Here is a 22,237-nt window from a genome sequence, read left to right as displayed (position 1 = left end):
TACACCAACCAGGGGTGCAACCACAATGGATCTGGTCCTTAATAATATGGAAGAGTGCTGCACACCCCCTACTGTAATGCCTTCCCTGGTAAGGTCAGACAACAAAATGGTCTCCTTTGAAGTAAAAAGGAAACCTGGACCCTCAGCTAAACCTGGAATATTCAGGAACTATTCTAAGGCTAACCTCCTGCTATTAAGTGAGAACCTGGCAAAATTTCAAGCCCCTATAAACCCTAAGAACACTTCTGCCTATGCAGTACTGTTAATAGAAACCCTGTACAAGGATGTTAATAGCTGCATAGAGGCAGCTGTACCCACCAGAAAGAAGTACAGAACTAACTCAAAAAACAAGTCACCCTGGTGGAATCACAAAATCAATTAGGTCTGGCTACCTGCAGAAACAGTCCTAAAAAGTCTGAAACATTAACTATCTCACTCAAATGTATTGTAATACTGAATGATATGCTAACTTACTCAGCCTTGTACCACTAAAACTGTTTATGTTCTAACAAGAAAATTAACATTGTAAAGTTAAGTACACATGTATTACAATAATTCTAACTTGTATCTATATGTAGCTGTATAAAAAAAAACCCTGCTACGGTTAACTCTTCCTCTATCCACATGTGGAGCTTTCCTCTCTGGGCCTCCGCTGAAAATTGACCTGTATCCAGTCGGACTATCCCGGTTAACAAATGTAAAATAAAATAAATAAATGTATAACAGGAAGAAGAAAATCATGGCAAACATTAGGAGATGCAGCACCCAACAGGATAAAAGCACTCATTAAATTAAACAACTCAGAGGTCAAGTAAAGTCCACCAAAGCCAAATTTGATGCAAGTTTGGCCTCCCAGGCCAAGGACAACCACAAAGCATTCTTTAGCTATGTCCACAACCTCAAAGGCAATACACAATTGTGTGGAGAGCTCATTGTAAATGGAGACACCTATACTGAGCCGGAAGATATAGCAAATCACCTGGCTGATACATTCAGCTCCAACTTTACTCCTCTCTCACCCTCAACCATCCCTCAGGAAATACCATTAAATATAACTCCCCCTGCTATCACTAGGGAACAGGCCCTTAATGCTCACTCCAAGACCAAAAACATTGCATCAATGGGCCCAGACAATATCCCAGGATATCTTCTAAATAGCATGAAACATGACCTACCACGGCCTCTGGAATTACTACTAACTGTAGCCGCCAAACAGGCTTCGTGCCTCATAAATGGAGAAAGGCAACAGTCATCCCTCTGCACAAAGGTGGGCCATCTACAGACCCTAGAAACTACAGACCCATAAGTCTCACCAGTCTTATATGGAAAGCCATGGAGATGATCAATAGAGATATAGTAAACCTCCAGACACTGGACCCAACCCAGTTTGGTTTCATCAAAGGCAGATCATGCTTATTCAACTTGGTGGACTTCTTTGAGAAGGTCACCAAAGCAATGGATGAGGGCAAAATCGTTCACAATGCCTACCTTGACCTGGCCAAGGCATTTGACAATACCCCACTTGGGCACTGTGGACAAACTCAAGAGGTTAGGTAGAAACCCGTATGTCACCCGGTGGATAGCCAACTGGTTCACAGACAGGACTTGAGAAGTTAGAATTGGGGAGTCCTCCTCTACAAAGAGACCAGTCACAAGTAGAGTCCCTCAGGGATCAGTCCTTGGACCACTCCTTTTTGGCATTAACTTCTCAGAAGTCAAGGCCAATGTCAGTCGTCTTTGGCTGACTAAAGCTGCAGATGATTGCAAATTAGGAGCTGTCATTGAATCTCACATTGACACAAATGTTTCTCCAGGAGGGGCTGACACAGACAAACTGGTGTCAGAGTCATGGACTAAAACTAAATGCCAAGAAAAGCATAATAGTATCCTTTGGGAAGTCATCCATCCCTGGTAACTATCATATTGACAACACACCCGTTAGAGTTGACCCAGCAGTCAGGGACTTAGGGACACACACAGTAATCTAGCATTTGATCATTACGTGTCTACAGTGGTGAGGAAATTATTCTATGTTGCGCAACGTATAAACAAAGGTATGTCATCTAAGTCCAAGGAAGTCATTATTCCACTGTATTCGGAGTTTGGTGCCCCCCTTTGGTATGTACCTAACCAGACATATCCACCAACTGGAACATCCACAGAGGTTTTTCACTAAAAGAATACAGAGTGCAAGTAATATGTCCTATGCAGACTGCCTCAAGGCCCTATCCCTCTATTGTCTTCTACAGGCTTTGAGGGGAGATCTATACCTGGCATACAGGGCATTGTCAGACTCCACTCTGATGGACCTACTGCATATCCACAAAACAAACAACACCAGAATTACCCATTCTAAATACTTAAACCTTGCCTGTGATATAAACAGGACCTGCTGAAGAGATAGATATGTATCCTAGAGACTACCTAGTCTATGGAACAGGCTCCCCATCCATGTGAAGCAGAGTTCCTCCCTAATCCAATTCAAGTGCAACTTGGACAATTTGATGGGAAACCTGAAATTCATCCCTGGTTTGGCACCTATGTCTCTGATGCAAACAGGTAACCTGTAAATGGTTCATCTCCCAAGCCCATGCTTACATTTATCAAGGGTATCAGAACTTGTCAAAGATTTGGGATGCATGACTAGGCTTAATAAGGCCCTTGTGGTCATTAGCCTAGTAAACATCTATGAACCTAAACCAGGGAAACTATTCGGAGAGAATGGATGAGGCGATTTCTATAAGTCTACTTGGAAAACCAGAATGAGCAGATTACTCTGAAGAGTTGCTGGAGACTCTTTTGACAACTGGGGAAGACTCCAAAGATAAGTCATCCCAATACAGTCTGCAATAAGCAATTACTGGAGCCAGACACTTTGTAAACACAGTTCAGGTAGTAGAAAGCCCAGAAGGTAACAGACAATGTTCAATGTAAGACCGCTGCAGAAAATCTTACATACCTGAAACATTTGCCAATTGGAAATATAGTAGGCATATTAAGCATCTTTTTCATTAAGGTTAGCAGAAGGAAACACACTGAACTTTGGGACCTTGACAAAAAGATTTTGAAAGGGGAGGGGCCCTGCTACACCTTCAAGATCCTTCTCTATTTGGACGCAGAAAAATTCTTGAATAAAAACTCTTAGCCCATCTTGCAGGCTGACACTGGTCCCATTACATCTACGAGAACATATGATGCAGAACTGGAAGAAACAGGGAGACTGTTTACTGATCAAGGAGGAATCCCCTGAAAAAGGTGGGAGGGATTCCAAGGTCAACCTTGCTGAATTACTTTTAAATCCAATTTTATTTGGAATGATCTGATGCCACAAAGGAACATGAAGATGTGAAGAGGGAAATATTATGAGGGAAGGAGACTGAAGAAATAGTCATCCTGACAGTGAACTTGTCCCCGATTTTGACAGGCTTTCCCTTCCTTTTTGGTGCCACCTTGCCTTTGCCTTTTCAAAGTTCAGTTTGGAGGCTCCTTGCAACTTGAATTGTTTTTGAAAATGGTAAAAGGCATTTTTTAATTTTAAAAAAAGAGGGATGAAAATTTGAGTAACCCCCTGAATCAGCTTTACCCTCTCACACTTGAGCACCTCAATTGCAGACAAAACAGAACCTGTATCCAAGTGACAATTTAAAATTTCAGTTTTTTTAACATCTTTAGGAAGATTTTTGAGAACACTGTCAAGCCAGTCTTATGACTGTCCCAGAAGCAGTAGCAGCTCTGCAAGTAGTATCAGCAGCATCATAACACTTTCAAACGTGTAACTGCATGATAAGCAGATATTAAAAGACTTTTTCACCTCAGAAGAGGAAAGGTTACCCATCAACTTTCACATACTCCCACAAGACAAAATATAAACTTTTTAACACGCAAGCTTAATAGTTTAAAATTCTGACCGTTAAAGCAGCAAATATACTTCTGTCCCGAATCTGTCAAAGCTTTCCCCATCCTTGTCATGAGAAATGGAATTAGCAGAAGCATTTTTAGATAAGGAAACTACTCCAAGGCCAGCTTTTATAAGTCAGATGTACCCTGTACAACCCTGTCAGCATTCCTAGGGCCAGGAGGCTGGCTGTCAGGCAAACCTATAACCAGTGAAAAAAATGCTAAGCAGGCAAAACAGACAGAAGAACTGCAGATGTGGGTATACCAAACTGTAATAAAGCATAAAACATTTGCTGAGATGGAACATTTTTTGTCATGGACCCCACCTTTTCATCTTAAGATAAAGCATCAGAAAGTAGTGAATCTTCAGGAAGGACATCTGAAGTAACACATTCCTCAGAATCTTCAGGTTGAGAAGATATTCACAAGCTTCAACCACCTTCCTCCAATCCCTGATTTTCTGACTGAAAATAGGAGTCAGGGAGAGGGAATTTCTTGCCCTGCTTGAGAAAGCAGATAAGGAAAAGGCAGCAATAAGCTATTTGACAATTCAACAAATCTTCCTTATCCATAGAAACAAAAGGCAATTTTTTTCCTTTATGTTCACTTTTCGTAGGAAACTCCTTGGGAGGGGAGGCATTTAGTAGGCAAACCTATCCCAGCATCCACCTCACTTCCCAACCCAATGAAGGACCTTCAACTGCCCCTTCCTCTCAGCCTGTCAAAAGTGCTTCTTCCCTTGCCTGCACTGGACACGTCTATCCTCCCAGCCCTGTCCTTAAAGCCTGTTCCTGGTGATGAAATAGGAGCTGACCTGACACCCAAAAATTCCCTAATAACTTTGTTCTTGCAGACAAAGGAAGGAACCAAAGGTGATCCACAAGTTGAGCCAAGAATGAAGCTTCAAAGACAAAGTCTGAACAAGTCAGTAAAAGGGTAAAGCAGAAAGCAAGTGGTTCCAAGGTAGGTACACCACAGTCCCCCATGAAATTCAAATATCAGTGACCAAGCTGTCGTGACAGACAAATTCTCCTTATTCAGAGCAGACAGGCTCTCAGTGGCAAAACTAAAGGTGTAGGAGTCTGTATATACATCAATAGCTGGTGTGAAAACAATGTTACTAGCCATTGCTCGGCTGACACTAAATACATTACAATTAAATGTCATCCATTCTACTTGCACAGTGAGTTTTCAGCTATCTTTATAACTGCAGTTTACATACCTCCAGCTGCAAAAACTAATGAAGCACTCACCAGTCTGTACCAGTTAGCCTGTGATCTGAAAAACAAGAACCCAAAATGTGTCAAAATTTTTGCTGGGGATTTCAAATCAGGCCAAACTGAGAACTGTGCTACCAAACTACCAGCAGTATGTAAACATTGCTACAAGTGGTGATAATACACTTGCTCAAGTGTACTCAGATATCAAACGGGCATTAAAAGGAGACCCCCACCCCCATCTTGGTAGCTCAGATCACATTCTCACCCTGCTTATCCCTACCTACAAACCAGTGATATTAAGGGAAAAACCTTTCCAAGCAGCATATAAGGATCTGGCCTGAAAGGGCTGTTTCAGCTCTGCAAGACTGCTTTGAATGTACTGGCTGGAATCTATTTATAAAGGCTGCCACCACAAATCAATGTATCACTTTGGATGAGTACACTGAAACAGTTGTGGGATACTTCACAAAATGTATTGAAGAAGTCACCACCCTGAAGGATACAACCATAAGAGCCAACAAAAAAACCTGGCTCATCAGTGGGGTATATAAATTACTGAGAGTGTGTAATGCTGCCTTTAAGGCTGGAGACAGATGCTTTGAAATAGGCCAGGGACAACTTGAACAAAAGTGAGAGAGTAGCAAAACATGAGAAGAGACTTTATGCACCACCAAGCTGAAACGCTGTATTGTAATAGTCTCCACAAATAACAGCGTGTTAGGCCTATGTACATATTTCTTGAAACAAATTATAAATTCCAAGATCTTTCAAAAATACAGTGAAACAGCAAGTCTGTTTAGCAATTAAGACGGCACTTACTTCATAGAGTTCTCATCAGCTGTGCTAACTTACTTTCACTCATAAGTTGTAGTCTTGGTTAGTAGTTCCCTTAAAAACTTCAGGATTGATGCCAAGTTAGCAAATGTTTTCAAAGTGTAAACTGAAGCCCTTTTTCATTAGTCCAAGTCTCATTAAAACCACAAAAAAGTTTTATTTCACAGTTTAAAACAATACTTCCACAGGGCTCTCTTCAGCTATGCTGACGCGCTCTCAGTTCACAATAATAAGTTCTGAATAATAGTTTTCTTTAAAAGCTTTAAAATAAATCCCAAACTTAAAAGCTCGCTCTGGTGAGCTTATTTAGTAAAACACACACGAAAAGTGCTTTCGGCTGTTAGCCTTCTTCAGTTTGATGAAATTTCAGTTTCTTAGTTTCAAAATATAAAATAACTACTAGCCATTCAGATACTTCCATCTACACACACCTTTTTGTGAACTAATCATGTTCCTTGTATTGAGTACTTTGGTTTAGCTGAGACACGCCTGTTTCTTAGGATTGGTTTTAAAGAGACTACAGCATTTATCCCAGGTGCCTTGTGTGCCTTTAAGCTCAATATCCATTTAATTTCTTTATTCTCCGTCAAATTTTTAATATCACCTCCCCTGTTGGTTACTGATATTAATTTAATAACCTGAAAAACAAAATTATGTGTGGGATGGGCTATGACATGATTTGTTAAACTATTTTGTTCATCCCGATGAATAATATCCCTTTGGTGCCTTAGAATACATTCCTTAAATCGTTGGTTCGTTTTTCCAATATAAAACACTGTACAGTCCTTACAGGTTGCAATGTAGACTAGATGTTGTGAGGTGCATGTGGCTGACACTTTAAAATTAAAATGTTGGCCTGATACAGGATGGATGAAATTATGTTCAGTGTTAATATATTTACAAGCTTTGCATCGTCCACATTTCTTAGTGTCCATGGCATGCGGAGGTATAGTACACCATAAAGGTGGGTCCATCACATCTTTGTGCACCTTTGGTAGACCACTAATATATGGTATTATGGGATGATCAACCATTAGAAAGTTAAATAACTCTTCATTAATTCTTCTCTCCATTAATAGTCCATACAATTCATCATTTATCTTTGCCACCATCTGTTCCTGAATTGTTCATTCAGGAACAGATGGTAGCAAAGATAAATGATGAATTACTGAATTACATCGGAAAGAGATATGGAGGAACCATTACTTACATCGTAATAGTATGCACCCCGGGCATATATATAAGAATATTATGAACAATTAAGTAACATGTATATCAAGACTATGTACAGAGGAACCTACTTATAGAAAAGAATGTGCCTCACTAGCAAGACATTTACAACAATGGGGCTATAAAAGAAAAGATCTTTGTAATAATGAAGATACTGCTAGCATAAGAGATAATAAGGGATGCCCCTATTATCGGAATACTACAACTGGAACTACTTTACCATATAACAGGAAAGGAACTATAACAAATGAGCTTAGGTGTACTCTGACATATAGTACAGACAATGCCCAGATATGTGAAGTGGTGAAGAAATATTGGCCGGTCCTTATGGAAGACACTAAAATACTGAACATAGTGGGAGATCAACCAAAATTTACATTCAAAAATAGGAAGAATTTAAAACATTTATTATGTAATAAAGGAGGACCGACTACTACTATACCTCCCCATGCAATGGGCACTAAGAAATGTGGATGATGCAAGGCTTGTAAATATATTAACACTGAACCTAATTTCATCCATCCTGTATCAGGCCAACATTTTAATTTTAAAGTCTCAGCCATATGCACCTCACAACAGCTGGTCTACATTGCAACCTGTAAGGACTGTACAGCATTTTATATTGGAAAAACGAACCAATGATTTAAAGAACGTATTCTAAGGCACCAAAGGTATATTATTCATCGGGATCAGCAAAACAGTTTAGTAAATCATGTCATAGCCCATCCCCCACACAATTTTGTTTTTCAGGTTATTGAATTAATATTAGTAACCAACAGGGGAGGTGATATTAAAAAGTTGACGGAGAATAAAGAAATTAAATGGATATTGAACTTAAAGGCACACAAGGCACCTGGGATAAATGCTGTAGTCTCTTTAAAACCAATCCTAAGAAACAGGCGTGTCTCAGCTAAACCAAAGTAAAGTACTCAATAAAAGGAACATGATTAGTTCATAAAAAGGTGTGTGTAGATGGAAGTATCTGAATGGCTAGTAGTTATTTTATATTTTGAAACTAAGAAACTGAAATTTCATGAAACTGAAGAAGGCTAACAGCCAAAAGCGCTTTTCGTGTGTGTTTTACTAAATAAGTTCACCAGAGCAAGCTTTTTAGTTTGGGATTTATTTTAAAGCTTTTAAAGAAAACTATTATTCAGAACTTATTATTGTGAACTGAGAGTGCTTCAGCATAGCTGATGAGAGCCCTGTGGAAGTATTGTTTTAAACTGCGAAATAAAATTTTTTTTGAGGTTTTAATAAGACTTGGACTAATGAAAAAGGGCTTCAGTTTACAGTCTGAAAGCATTTGCTAACTTGGCATCAATCCTGAAGTTTTAAGGGAACTACTAACCAAGACTACAACTTAAGAGTGAAAGTAAGTTAGCACAGCTGATGAGAACTCTATGAAGTAAGTGCTGTCTTAATTGCTAAACAGACTTGCTGTTTCACTATATTTTTTAAATATCTTGGAATTTATAATTTGTTTCAAAAAATATGTACATACGCCTAACATGCTATTTGTGGAGACTATTACAATACAGTGTTTCAGCTTGGTGGTGCATAAATTCTCTTCTCATTCTTTGTTCTTGTTTGATGCACCTTTAGTACTTGGGATTTTTTAATTAGAAGAGAGTAGCAAAACAGGTCTATAGTCTAAAAACAGACACCTTAGTGACCAGAATGATCCCAGGCAGCTGCGGACAGGCAGCCAAAACATCACAAACTATAAGCCATCATCCACACGTGATAACCCAGGCTTTTTAAACAAACTAAACATCTACTTCAGTGATTCGAGGAATCAAACAGGACCTCACCAAAGAGACTATCCACCAATGCAGATGCCATATCACTATGCCTCAACTTGGATGAGGTACACAGGAACCTACAAAGGGTTTTACCCGGGCAAACCAGCTGGTGCAGATATTATCCCATGGAGGCTCCATAAAAACTGTGCTGATCGGGTGGCACCAGTCTTTAAAATTTTCAATAGCTCTCAGCGAAGAAAAAGTGCCCAAATCCTTCAAGGCCACAGACATCTACCCAAGAAACCATCCCCAGCATCATTAAATGATTGCCGGCCAACTGCACTTAACTCAGTACTGAAGTGTTTAGAAAAAATAGTCAAGGATCAACTAACATCCCGCCTACCTGCTACATTTGACACTTTACAATTCGCATACAGGCCAAGTCGCACTACTGCGGATGCCATAGCCTTAACACTTCATCACATCTTGGACCACCTGGAAAATAAGGACGGTTACATATGCATGCTGTTTATAGACTTCAGCTCTGCCTTCAATATGATAATTCCACAACAACTGCTATCTAAACTGAGTAATTCAGGCATAGAAAACAAAATATGCAACTGGATCCTCAACTTCCTGACTGAAAGGCCACAAACAGTTCGAGAAGGAAAACATCACTTAACTCATTCACTCTGCAGCAGCTCAGCAAATGCTGCCTGCTTACTTCCACCATAAGAACAACAGTGCAGTCTGAGCTTATTTTCAGATAATCCATTTGTAATACCATACAGAAGTCAAATGTTCATCTCTTTAACCATAGGAACTAGACAAAAAACGTAAACACAAAAGTTGTTCAGCAGACACTGACTTTTCCAGCAGTGTAAATGTTGATAGTGTGTAAGTCATTATTGAATATCTGCCAATGAATGCTGATATCATGCATATTTTTTACCTTTTTGGTAAAAACAAATCACAATATCTTGGTAAATGTACCATGTAGACCCATACAATTTGTAATCAGTTTGTTTGTATGAATTTCTGCTTTAAAATGATACCTTAACCATTATTGTGTGATGCTCCGTTATGGAAATATTCCCAGAAATATGATTATTATATTTCTCGTAACTGATAAATAATACATATCAGTATACAGGTTGTGTGGCTCAATGTCAGCTTCAAAATGATGCATCATTTGTGTCATCACCATGCTCCCTTGCAAAGATATGGGCATAATAATGAGAAATATTGCAAATGTATAATTGTCATAATCCTACAATACTAAAACTGTGATATTTGTACATGTGTACAACATACAGACAGTTATTTTACCATGTTGTAAGGAGTAATACTGTCTTCAAAATGAGGTATTACTTGGGACATTGACATGCTCCCCTGCAAAGTTATTTACCAAGATATGAAAAAAAACAAACAATTTCCATAATCTAAGTTCTAAAACTTTGATATCTGCACATGTGTACATCATGCAGACACAGTTCTTTTACCATGTTGTAACTATTAATACTGTTTTCAAAATGAGGTATTACTTAGCACATTAACTTTGCAAGGGAGCATGTCAATGTGCTAAGTAATACCTCATTTTGAAGACAGTATTAATAGTTATAACATGGTAAAAGAACTGTGTCTGCATGCTGTACACATGTACAGATATCAAAGTTTGTTTAGAACTTAGATTATGGAAATTATGATTTTTTTTCATATTTTGGTAAATAACTTTGCCAGGGAGCATTGCATGTCATTTACCAAAATAAGAAAAAAATTATAATTGTCATAACCTTAGTCCTAAACAAACTATCTGTACATGTGTACAGCATGCAGACACTGTTCTTTTACCATTTTATACATACTGATACATTCTTCGAAATAAGGGATTACTTAACACACTGACATACTCCCTAACAAAGTTATTTACCAAAAATAGGGAAAGATATAATAATTTTCATAACCTAAGTCCTAAACAAACTGTGATATCTGTACATGTGTACAGCACACAAACAGTTATTTTACCATGTTGTAAGTACTAATACAGTCTTCAAAATGAGTGATTACTTTGCTAGGGAACATGTCAATGTGCCAAGTTATTTACCAGAAATGAAAGAGAGAAACTTGGGGGTGGGGGTTATGCATGACTCCACATAGACAGAAACCAAAATCTGGCATGTACATTCTTCAATGTGATAACGACTTTTAATAATGTGAATAACATGGGCAGCTGCTGAGAGGTTTACCTGACAAGTGATAATGACTCATTGTTATACTCTGCACATATTGTAAATTAATAATGTGATAATTACTTACAATCCATTACTGCAATGTTCTGCATGCTCAGATAAAGGTGATAACTGCTGCACATAACCTGTTGAGTAGACATTCATTACATTCCTGGTTCAGGTGTAATGTAAGACTGAGTCATTGCCATATTTTAGGAAAAAACTGAGTAATTCAATAAAAGTAGCATAACAGTTATATATTATTGAACCCTTTCTCTAACCTGAATTCTACACACAAACACAAGTCAGAAATATTGCCTTATATACTGAGCTGATCAGTGCCAGAACTAGTATAAAATCAGTAATAACATTTATATCACTGAGCCCTTCCTGCCACCTAAACTGTACACACCAATGACAGAGCCTGAAGTATTGCCAGTTTGGTTGATCCATGTCAGAATTACTTCGCTCACAGAGAATGTTACCATGATAAATGCTTACACTCTCTAAGACAGCAGCTAATCTTTCAGTGATAGCATCCCTCTTTTTAGTTTTCATTTTTTTCACTTCATTCATCTCTATAGTTACCACTGAATACAATTGTGTCTTATATAGCCATCATACATTCTACATTCAGTAAACATTTCACACAGACACAGTTTCCTAGAACATATTACTCCAACTTATTTCCCTTGTCTTAGCATGCATTTTTCTGAAGGATATGAAGCCTGAAACAAATGTACCTCTTTATTTTATGACTTCAGTCCTCAGATCATCACAGTAATTTGCGAGAAAGTATCTAATTTATCTTTAAAGTATCTAATAACTTCCCATTGTGTATCCAGTACTTTCACTCATACTGTAAAACTGTCAGTTTGCTTTTTTTCTTTAATCTTGTCCCATGTTAATCCTGAAAATGATTCACGTAGGGTAGCTTTCTTCCCTGCTTATTGAAGAATTAAATAAACTGGTAACATAACTACCCAAATAAACTGAGACATTATGCTGGTTTTTGCCTTTAACAGCCTCCAACAGGTAATGAAAAGTACTGCATCCTAATCTTTTTAGAAAGGGCAGGCTACATTTAGCATTTGGCCTTATTTCCCCATTATCTGTGGGAGCTAGTTTCTAATTGCCTTCTGCATGTTTTGCCCTTGTATTTTTAATCTGCATGACAACTGTATTGCGACTGCAAATCCAGCTTTGCTACTCTAAATGCATGTGCAAGTATTAGCTTCAAAAGAATTGTGCATGTTTAGAAAATGTTCTTGCCTTAGCTGCAAAATAATTGCACCTGTTTAAAAAATGTTCTTGCCTTTCTTGCATTCTCAGCTGGGCTTACTAGATTTGCAACATGCAATAAATGAATTAATATTTAAACTAATTGTTATAGTGACAATCATCTCAAACCAAGGTTTACACTGCTAGGTGGCTAGCCCTGCCATGGTAGCCATGGTAGTTCATCTATACCACTCACATACACACTCACACCTCTATGGCCAATTTAGAGTGTCCAGTCCACCTACTGCGTGTCTTTGGAATGTGATAGGCTCACAGCCCATGCATTTAATAATGAAATAACTGAAGTTGGTAGCTGTACTGCAGTTTCATTTTTTCAACATGTATTCTTTCTGAGATGATGTCCTGCTGCCACCCCCTGCCCCCAAAATAATCTGGCTAGGTTGAAGATTTGGGACCTCATTTCCTTCTGTTTTTCCACTGCTTACACTCCCCCCCTTATCTGTCTTTTTGAGACCGGCAGATGAAACAACATGACAGGTTCTTTTAGAAAAACTGGCTGAGCATGCCATTGTTAAGAGGTTTCTTATGTCCATCATGAAAGACGTTTGAGGAAAAACATTTTCAGAATAGATTGGCAGCAAATCTAAACTAACAACATGGAAGAAATAGAGACATTGAGTACATGGAAGAAAGGTATTCTGGAAAAATCCTTCTGAACGTAATCCACATTCTTGATTAACAGTAGAAATATGCAAGTATTATTCAGAGTCTGCTGATACCGCTACATCTTTGCATATTCTAACATACTCTACACTTTTTCATGACTTCATCCATGCAGCTCACAGACAAAGCTGTATCCATGATAAAAAATGTAGCAAAGACAAGGTCAAACTAGAATATTCCTTTGTTTTATTGGCAATGTCTGAAATCATGCTACTAAAATCCATTTTTACAGTTCTATTTTTGACATTTCAATATTATATCCAACACAATTACCTAGTTAAAGCTAAAAATACATAACTTGTTCTTTCTAGGTTTTGATCCCTGATTTAAGCAGAAAATTATTCAAGTTCCAGCCTCTAGCATTGTGACCTAGTCCATCATAACTTGAAATTAGTTTAACCACACTACAACCTGACATGGTTGTGGTACACACTAGGTTGTCCAAGCCACAATGGGTAAAGTAGTAGTACAAACAACTGGCCACTTCTTTCATAACCTCCACTCACAAAGAATCTCTAACTGATGAGTTTGTGGAACTCCAAATGTCAATAAATCCAATATAATTTGTTAATCCAGCCAAAAGCCTCACGGATGTAGGTGGCCCGGTTTTCTCATAGGTAAATGAGTCAAGTGCAATATTAAAATCCCTTCCTATGATTAATACTGAGTTATATCCTCTCACCTTATTGATTGTTAAAACATGCAGTATTGTCTTTGGTAGGACCATAACATTTCCCAGTATGCTTCCCATTGCTGGAATACATCTTTAAGATTAACCACCTATCCTATCAGTCCTTAGCAGTTTTATAAAAAGTCCCCACTAGCTGTTGGTGAATCAGAGTAAAAACTTTTCTTTTAGCTATTCTAGAGGTACTAACATTTCCCCATCCTTCCCAGTACTAAAGGATTACCTCTGTTTTGCCATCTTTCAAGTTGATTTCCTGAAGAAAAACTACTAATGCTTGCACATGTCTTAATTTGTTCATAACCATGGATATCTTCTGAGGTACATCTAATCCCTTTACATTCCATGTTAGTGTTCTTATCAGACATTATAAGTTAATTATCTAGCACAGCAGTGTTCCTGGTTTGATTTTCAAACATTACAAAGCAACAAACAGTCACTCATAAATGCGAACAGGAAAAACAAAACAGAAAAACTAAGTAATTGAGTTAGGTAAATACTAACTACAAAAGATGTACATTATTGCATAAAATAACTTAGGATTTAAATACTTTTAAATTCCATAAACTCTAATAATACTTGATATGACGACTCCAAGAGGCAAATTACATACACCCGAAGCAGATAGGTATGTTAACTCACATATGTAGAAAAATCCTACAGAAAGCCTATCACTATTACCATGAATGCCAACTTTATTTAAAACAAAAAATTCCAAAAGCTATGGCTATACCACGCTGTACACTCAAGTCTCTGTGCCTTACCAAAACATGAGCCACCCTCGGAGCATGAGCTTTTCTGTCCTTTGTATGAAAGGACATAATAAATGTATTGCCATAAGTAAGTGCATAAAGGATTATGGGGCACGACTGTGACTGAAATGCAGTAGCAGTTAAATGCCAGTATTCTACTTGAGGTTGTTATGAAACTGGTTAGTGCCTAATGGAAACTGTACAAATCTGATTCCTACAAATGCAACAAGCAGAATTCTAAAGGTTTAGAAAAAATAATGCAAGTGTCAGAGGGTTAGGATCACAACACACATCACTTTCACTCTCTTTCAATCTCTAACACAGTCTCTCCTGCTTACATAAATTCATTCACTCACACACACAATTCACTCACACACACAGACAGAAAGATAGACACGCATGCGCATTTTTTTCTCTTACTTTTTTACACTGAAATTTGATAGAATAACAGGTTTAGTATTAGCATGAATTTTCTGAAAGGAATGAAGACTGAAACTGTCTGTCAGTACGATTAATTACTGTAGAGAAAACCATAATTTTATGAAAAATGGACATAAAGGGGAAATAACCTGCAAAAATCTTTACAATTAAGTATGCTGGTGCCCCAGGGTGGCGACTGCCCCATGTCAGTTTTGAAGTGAGGGACAAAAGTTTGAAGAGTGAAGTCCTAGAACAGAGAACAAGTATCATTCAGCTGAGCAGGTCAGTAGGGTAAAAGCTACCCTAAAAATAAAAAAATAATACACGTGCTTACCTAAATTTCCCTTCCTCTGACCTTAGTTCTGTCCGGATGATGAGTCCTTGAGCTGCATGATGCTTCGGTAGGATGTTACTCTAGAGATACGGCTCAATGAATGGTTTACTGTGAAGAGGAATCCTGTAGAAGTCTGTAAAGAAAAAGGGAACAATGCCACTACAGGAACCCCTATTTATTTACTCCAAACAAAAAATTGTGAGGTGAGTAGGCGGAGATGTTACACAAGATGTGACCATGACTACATGAATCTGATTGGCTGCCACTACTTACATGACTTGTGGGACCAGTGAAACAATATGGTCTAAAGTTTTTTTTATTTATTATAAAAGTAACTAAAATTAAGGATTTATAAGATTTTTTATATTTTTTGGGGTGGGAATTAATGCAGCCAAAGGAAGAAATACAGTGATCCTTCATCACTTCGACAGGTATGCCAAATTAAATTACAGTGCAGAGAAAATTGGATAGTTGTGAGTGATAACCACAGAAAGCCGATTTTTCTTTAAAAAATCTTATCTAAACTATAGTTAACTCCACTGCGAAAATAAAGTTGAGAAGGCAGTACCTTTTCAATTTAGTTTTCATCAGTGGAGTTCAACTGTGCTTGTAATCTATGAATAAACAGTCACGTTGCCAGATGACACTCAAGTGTAATGTACAAGAATAGCTGTTGTCTCAGGGAGCACTCGGATGTAACTATAGCTGCGTCCTGTGACAGAACTCAGGAATAATGAGTTAAACAGCATCACCCTAAACACCAGGGAACCACAAGGTTGCATACTTAAGTCCACTTCTTTTCACAATTCTAACGCATGACTGCACAGCTATGCATCAAATAGAAACATCAAATTTGCAGATGACACCACAGTAATTTGGCCTCATCAAGAAGGAAGACGAGGGGGCTTACAGGGAGGAGGTGAACCAACTCGTTCATTAGTGCACTGACAACTTAGGACTAAATGTTGGGAAAACCAAGGAAATCATCATCGATTTTAGGAAGGAGAATAAGCCACACATCCCTATCATCATACATTATACAGCAGTGGAGACAGTAAACAGCACCAAATTCCTAGGGGTACATATCTTGCAAGACCCAAGTTGGACCACAAACACTTCCTACCTTAGAGAGAGCCCAACACTGTCTCCACTTCCTTAGAAGACTTCGTAGAGCTAACCTCCCCCCACAGATCCTACTTACCTTCTACAATTGACAGCGTACTGACAAACATTGAAATTGCTCTCAAGCTGATCAGAAGGCACTGGATAGGATCATTAAACAGGCCAAAAAAATCATTGGCTTCAACCTTCAATTCCTACAGGACATGTATTCAGATACTACAATAGAGTCTGAAAACTATTGAGGGATATACACCATCCGGCTTATGGACTATTCAAACTCCTGCCAACAAGGAAGCGCTACAGAAGCATTAGATGCAGGACATCCACATTCCATAACAGCTTCCTCCCACACACCATCAGACTGCTGAACAAACCCATAGCCTAACGCACTAAATAGGTAAAACATTATGTGCAATATGTCACTGTTATTTACTTAACTCTTTACATAGCTAACTTTGTATGTCTATCTGCACTATGAAAACTGTAAGTTTAAGGCATACATTGGACATTTTTTTTTAACGTGTGCCTCTATTTATTCATAGCATGGTTTGTTATACCATCCTTGTATTGCTAATGAATCTGTTCCTGTTGTATTTGTTTCTGCTGTAAAACGCTTTAAATTTTTTGTATCTTTTTGATTTCTATTTTTAGTATTTTAAATTACTTACTTTAATCTATCTTCCCTCTGTAAATTGTCATTCTTATGGTATGAGCCCGAGTACAGAAATTTCATGCAGTGATGCACACTTTTTGCTCTCTCTTGATCTGTATGACAAAGTTTACTTTGACTAAGTACAAAATCTTGTACCAAACAAAAATTTGCAAAACATACATGAAAGATCTCATCATGACAAAACAGTTTACATAAGCATTTATACAAAAAATATATTCTTTTAAAGGCAATGACAGTTCAAAACACTTAGCTTAATAGTAAACACCAAATTCTAGTTTTCCTCAGAAAAACAAAATTAGTTGAAGGCTTTCCTCAGAGAAATTATTTGCCTAGCCTTGAAAAATCAATTGCCAACGGACAGTTCCATGCGGCCCGCAAGCAGAGTGTACTTCAGCAGCAAGAAAGCTCTGAACTTGTGTTCTTTGTATAGAATTTAACTTCAGCTCCTGATAGAACATGTGGAAGGCACTTTTTAGGTTTAAAACCTGGCTGGTTGCAGTAGAGTAGGACCCAAATAGCTTGTGCTACTGCAACAGTGGCCTACTGATTAACATCTCCAAATGTAAGACTTTTGCAGTATTAGCCAACTTTCAAAACCAAAACTGCTAAGAAACTACACATCCAATGCCCATTTTCCTCCAATATAACTTTCAGGTTGTCTGATCTCATCAGCTCCTTCTAGAGCTCTGGATACAAGGCTCTGACTCCACCCCTACCAAAGTTACCTCCGTACTCATTTGCTGCCTGTATTATCTAGATGTGCTGTCCAAAAGCAGTTAAACTTTCACTTATTGTGATCAGATTGTATTTTTACTGCTAGACTCCTCCCTTTAATATTTCTGTAGTGTTAGTACCAGGTTTAAGCATTTATTCCTCTGTATAGTGTGAATTTTCCATACAGGCTAATACAGTATTTGCCCCCCCCCCCCCACACACACACACACCAATTCCTTGTGTTTGCATTGTTTAGGTGCTGCTCATCTACAGGCATCCTGATATTTGTGCTGCCTTTGCTCTAGAGCTACACAGAGTAGGAGGGGAAAATTAAAGGACCGATTCCCCCACATACACGGTCTTCTACTTCCATAATGTCTTCTGAGTAAAGACCTCCTTCTGCTGCTCCCAGCACTGTGAGGGGAACAGAGAAAGAAAGGAATAAGACTAAAGAAAAATAGAAATCTTTACAGAAAAGGGTTGAAAATTAGAGAGGATTGATAAGTTCAGAAAAGGTCCCTGGTTCCATCCAGGTCTAACAGGTCCAATACAAAAACTTCAACTGGAGCCACTCGTCAGTCTGAACTTCCTCCCCTCAAGCTACTTCACTTCAGATAAGCCCTCTACTTCATTCACCAATCTGCCAAGATAAAACTACCTTCTAGGCCCTTGTCAGTAGCTTCATGGTCGAGGTCGGTCCAATCTACCTGAAGCCCTATGGAGACAGACGTCAACCAATACGAACATTTTTTTGAGGACATAGAACCAACTGGATGCCCTTCTGGTACCATCCTTGATGGGAGATCTGGGAACAGGCCCATCTACCCCGTCACACTTTTCCCATAACTGGTTCAATATTTGGAACGGTCTTCCACAGGTCCTAACCCTTCCAGTGCATCTCTGTTAGATCAAACTGACCAAAAACGTCTGTGTCGACACAGTAAGGGATGAAGTCCAAGCTGATAATATTAGATTGGGAAGAGACCCAGAACCAAAGTATCAGTGTTGGGGTACTGGTGGTGGAGTTGACCCAGAACCTTTCACAGCCATTCCTTCCCCTTGGTGTATTGGCATTCATCAGCTTGGGTCCAAGGTCCTCCTTGTAGCCAACCTCCAACTGAACAGGAAGGCTTCGCGAGTCAGTTGACAGAGGAAGAGCTTCCTCAGCACCAACTGCAGCATCAGATTTTGAGGCTGTAGAAAGGGCCTAGGCTGGACCAAGAAGGCAGGCGCATCCATTGAGTTTGGATCAGTTCCGACAACCAGTGGCACCTGTTCTTTAAGCCTCTCATTTGGATCGATAGGGACAGCAAAAACCCATAGGCTTCAAGAACACCCAACACTAAAATTACCTAATTTTGACCAGAGACATATTCTAAGGAAAAAGATGTGCAAATGGAAGCACAGATGCCTCTCGTAAGTGGGTCACTGAAGACTCAGATTTGAATATTATGGTCTCACTGCAGTTAGTTTGCTACAAGTGTAGCAAACTGGTTTCATTTGGGGTTACTGTTTCACATCTTTGATATTTGATGTTTAACTCTTAGCCTAGAGGGTTTCTCTGTGCTTATAAATGTTAGCCATATATCTGTGTATTTATTTCTGCTCAAGATCTGAGCAGTTTGGCTGGCTGCTATCTACCTGCAATCAACTGTATTACAAGCTGAGTTAAATATACTTTGTTCTGCACACTCAGTGTTACAGATAGCACTGTATTTTATGAGTGGTTTGGCTGGCTGCTATCTATCTGCAAACAACTGTATTACAAGCTGAGTTAAATATACTTTGTTCTGCACACTCAGTGTTACAGATAGCACTGCATTTTATCTGTTTCCTTGAATATTGTGGCTCTCTGAAGTTAGTTTCCCACCCTCCCTCCTCCCTGTTCTTGCTGTGATAGTAATCTTATTGGCTTTGTAATTGCCTGCCCCTCCTGTAAATTTCTGTTTGAACACTCCTCCTGAGCCCATCTCATTTGCTCACTAAACCGAGTACAGTGAGATCATATTTTGATTTCAAACACTTGTACCAGTTCCATCTCTTCAGCTACTGTGTGTGAGAGAGCATTTGGGAAGAACAACCCCTGTAGTCTCTTAATTGTGCTCTATTCCATCCCTCTCAACTAACAAAACAAAAATGTATACTTTATTCAGTTGCTCTTAGTGTAACTGTCTTCTACCTTCTTTATTACCTTAGTTTGCTGTTCTGTGTGCTCTTAAGTGTTCAAGTGCTCTTACTCTGCACTTATTACTGCTTGTTAGTAGCCTGATTAAATTTGTCTGTAATTCTAAGTGTTTTGGTTTTAGCACTTGTGCTTCAAGCCAGTTATTTTACATTTAGGGTTTTTGTGGACAAACCCTCATCAAACCATGCTCTTCCTAAGTCCACCAAGTATTCAGAGCACTATGGACAATTCCCAAGTTTCCCCTGCCATTCTGGTCGACATGGGCATACTGAGACAGTGTATCAACTGCCTCATGTTCACGGACAGTCCCTTTCTCCTAGCACATAATTCTACTTGCGAGAGATTCATCTACATCAGTAAGTTGGAATCCATGCTCTTTCACACCACAGTCAGTACTCCAAACAATAGAGGAGACTGCCAGTACACCACCCACATCAAAGCCATACACACCTACCAATGCAGGGGTCCTCAACAAAAACTTACCTAAACAGAGACCCCCCACAGCACACTCACAAACATTCCACACACAATGCCAATCACATTGCACAAAGTAGTCAACACACCAGTGACTCACAAACACAGCTCAGTAGGCATAACAATAAACCAAACATACTAGCCACTGGCGACTCAATATAGACATAATGATGTCCCCCTCACCAGGCCAAACAAGGAGAAGGTCAGGTGCTAGAATCCACATCATCACGCACACACTTAAGTCTCTCCACAACAGGTACAAATATGACACTGTCATTGTGCATGTTGATGTGAATGACTTGAGACGTACCTCCCAGGACTATATGGAGAGAGACATGATTGAGCTCTCAGAATCCTACCTTCACCAAGAATGATGCCACAATAACAACAAAAAATAGTTGACTTCAACTGGCTTGGTTTCTGGTGTCTTTCCAAAAGGATCCAGTATCTAACTGGGAAGACATGGTTGACAGGCCTCACTGCTTTGCCAGAGATGTCCTCCACCTACCACCCTGGGGTTCCGGATCTTGGCCAAGGCTCTTGCCTCCCCCATTGTGCCTTTTTTTTAGGATACGGCCCAAAACCAAGTCTTCCAACATTTAAGATCTGTCAAAAAGCAAATTGAAGGTCATGCTGCTCAATGCTTGGAGCCTTAATCTGAAAATGCACTCATTGGAAGCTCTCCTCACACTGGAAGATGCAGACGTCTGTGCAATCATGGAAACTTGGTTCAGGGCTGCAGACATCACCCCTGCCTTACCAGGCAATACCTCATTCAACACTTTCTGACCCCAAAATGAGGTTGGAAAGACTAAGGGTGGTGAAGTCTCTATCTTCATTAAAGACAGGGCACACCTGCAGACTGGTTTACCAGCATGATGCACTGGAATTACTCCAGGTGCAACTGACAGTTGGCAAGACACCCACCCAAGTTATAGCCAGATATAGACCCCCCTCCATGTCTCAGCACACCCACTCCTCCTACTAGGACCTACTTGACTCCATCAAGGTACCCCCATAACACCCTGATCCTTGGTGACTTCAACCACCCCACCATATACTGGATGAACTATTCCTGCACTAATGCACTCACCCAATGATTCCTTGGCTTCATCAACTCTAACGCACTAGACCAGCTGGTCTCACCCCCCACAAGGGGAGATAACATACCGAGTTTGGTTCTCACCAACATGGGTGACCACTGCACCACTCCCATAGTATGTTCTTCCCTGGTGAGATCAGATCATCAGTCGGTCTCCTTCAAAATTTCTATCCCACCCAACCCTCCCCAGCCATAACTAGGCTAAAAAGCTGACTACACCCTCCTAAGGGAGGGTATCATCAGCTTCAAACCACCGCCCCCACTCAGAGGTTGCAGACAACTATGCTGAACAGTACACTAATGCAGTATACAAGCACCTGTACACAACTGCATGGACTCAGCTATACCCAACAGAACTAAAACCTGCTCTTCAAGGAAACACAAACCTGTCTGGTGGACATCCTCTATCAACAGGCTTTACAACAAAATGAAGAAACTGTTGTCCAGGGTAAAAAGGAACAAATTCCAAATCAGAAAATCTCCCTCCCCTGCCTCAACAAGCAAATTAGATCACTAGTGAAAAACTTCAAATCCAATTATGAATTGAAACTAGCCTCTGTAACAAGGGGAAACCAAAAGGCCGCCTTCAGTTACGTTAGGAACATCCATGGCAAAGCCAAAGTTTGTTCATAGGTTGGTATTGGGCTATCTGCCAGA

This window comes from Protopterus annectens, chromosome 13.part0 (assembly GCF_019279795.1).
Source record: "Protopterus annectens isolate FY-2018-M chromosome 13.part0, PAN1.0, whole genome shotgun sequence".
In the NCBI taxonomy this organism is placed as follows: Eukaryota; Metazoa; Chordata; order Ceratodontiformes; family Protopteridae; genus Protopterus; species Protopterus annectens.
The sequence above is the reverse complement of the archived record's forward strand: the minus strand, read 5'-3'. Positions refer to the sequence as shown.